The following is a 2500-nucleotide window of genomic DNA, read 5'->3' as shown; positions in this document are numbered from 1 at the left end:
CCGTGTAAAGGAAAGAATGAATGGGACCATGTATGGTGAGATTTTGAGTGAAAACCTCCTTCCATCAGCAAGGGCATTGAAGATGAAACGTGGCTGGGTCTTTCAGCATGACAATGATCCCAAACACACCGCCCGGGCAACGAAGGAGTGGCTTCGTAAGAAGCATTTCAAGGTCCTGGAGTGGCCTAGCCAGTCTCCAGATCTCAATCCCATAGAAAATCTTTGGAGGGAGTTGAAAGTCCGTGTTGCCCAGCAACAGCCCCAAAACATCACTGCTCTAGAGGAGATCTGCATGGAGGAATGGGCCAAATTACCAGCAACAGTGTGTGAAAACCTTTTGAAGACTTACAGAAAACGTTTGACCTCTGTCATTGCCAACAAAGGGTATATAACAAAGTATTGAGATAAACTTTTGTTATTGACCAAATACTTATTTTCCACCATAATTTGCAAATAGATATATTAAAAATCCTACAATGTGATTTTCTGGATTTTTTAGTTAGTTGAAGTGTACCTATGATGAAAATTACAGGCCTCTCTCATCTTTTTAAGTGGGAGAACTTGCACAATTGGTGGCTGACTAAATACTTTTTTGCCCCACTGTATCTTCATTAGATAAGTATTCAAGCAACTAAGTCAATACATGTTAGAATCACCTTTGGAAGTGATTACAGAGTCTTTCTAGCTAAGTCTCTAAGAGCTTTCCACACCTGGAGAGTGGAACATTTGCCATATATTTTCAAGCATATTTAAATCAAAACTGTAAACCTGGCCATTCACCGACTTCTTGATCAGCAACTCCAGTGTAGATTTGGCCTTTTTCTCTAGGATTTTGCCTGTGCTTAGCTCCATTACGTTTTTTTTTCCTGAAAAACTCCCCAGTCCTTAACGATTACAAGCATACCCATAACATGATGCAGCCACCACTAAGCTTGAAAATATGGAGAGAGGTACTCAGTAATGTGTTGCAATCGATTTGCCCCAAACATAACACTTCAGGATAAAAAGTTGAATTGCTTTGCCACATATTTTTCCGTATTACTTGGGTGTCTTGTTGCAAACAGGATACCTGTTTTGGAATATTAAAATGTTGTACAGGCTTCCTTCTTTTCACTCTGTCAATTAGGTTAGTATTGTGGAGTAACTACAGTGTTGTTGATCCATCCTCAGTGTTCTCCTATCACAGCTATTAAAGTCCCCATGGGCCTCATGGTGAAATCCCTGAGCAGTTCCCTTCCTCTCCGGCAACTGAGTTAGGAAGGACGCCTGTAACTTTGTAGTGACTGGGTGTATTGATACACCATCCAAAGTGTAATTAATAACTTCACCATGCTCAAAGGGATATTCGATGTCTGCTTATTTATTTGTATCCATCTACCAATAGGTGCCCTTCTTTGCAAGGCATTGGCAAACCTCCCTGTTTTTGTGATTGAATCTGTGATTGAAATTCACTGCTCAACTGAGGGACCTTACAGATAATTGTATGTGTCGGGGATAGAGATGTGATAGTCACTCAAAAATCATGTTAAACACTATTACTGCATGTTATGTTCATGTTATGTGTATTGTTATGTGTATTGCTATATGTATTGTTATGTGTATTGCTATGTGTATTGTTATGTGTATTGTTATGTGTATTGTTATGTGTATTGCTATATGTATTGTTATGTGTATTGTTATGTGTATTGTTATGTGTATTGCTATATGTATTGTTATGTGTATTGTTATGTGTATTGCTATATGTATTGTTATGTGTATTGTTATGTGTATTGCTATATGTATTGTTATGTGTATTGTTATGTGTATTGCTATATGTATTGTTATGTGTATTGTTATGTGTATTGCTATATGTATTGTTATGTGTATTGTTATGTGTATTGCTATATGTATTGTTATGTGTATTGTTATGTGTATTGTTATGTGTATTGCTATATGTATTGTTATGTGTATTGTTATGTGTATTGTTATGTGTATTGTTATGTGTATTGTTATGTGTATTGCTATGTGTATTGTTATGTGTATTGTTATGTGTATTGTTATGTGTATTGTTATGTGTATTGTTATGTGTATTGCTATATGTATTGTTATGTGTATTGTTATGTGTATTGTTATGTGTATTGTTATGTGTATTGTTATGTGTATTGTTATATGCATTGTTATGTGTATTGTTATGTGTATTGTTATGTGTATTGTTATATGTATTGTTATGTGTATTGCTATATGTATTGTTATGTGTATTGTTATATGTATTGTTATGTGTATTGTTATGTGTATTGCTATATGTATTGTTATGTGTATTGTTATGTGTATTGTTATATGTGTTGTTATGTGTATTGTTATGTGTATTGTTATGTGTGTTGTTATGTGTATTGTTATGTGTATTGTTATGTGTATTGTTATGTGTATTGCTATATGTATTGTTATGTGTATTGCTATATGTATTGTTATGTGTATTGTTATGTGTATTGCTATATGTATTGTTATGTGTATTGTTATGTGT

The 2500-nt window shown here is 34.5% G+C and overlaps 1 protein-coding gene across 1 annotated transcript in view; it reads right to left on the bottom strand.

Annotated features, from left to right (window-relative positions):
• Nucleotides 1-2500, bottom strand: part of LOC115136830 (SLIT-ROBO Rho GTPase-activating protein 2-like) — a 141146-nt gene that overhangs the window by 25197 nt on the left and 113449 nt on the right. The gene's annotated exons all lie outside the window — the stretch shown is intronic.

The sequence above is a fragment of the Oncorhynchus nerka genome, linkage group LG2 (genome assembly GCF_034236695.1).
Source record: "Oncorhynchus nerka isolate Pitt River linkage group LG2, Oner_Uvic_2.0, whole genome shotgun sequence".
In the NCBI taxonomy this organism is placed as follows: Eukaryota; Metazoa; Chordata; class Actinopteri; order Salmoniformes; family Salmonidae; genus Oncorhynchus; species Oncorhynchus nerka.
The sequence above is the reverse complement of the archived record's forward strand: the minus strand, read 5'-3'. Positions and strand labels throughout refer to the sequence as shown.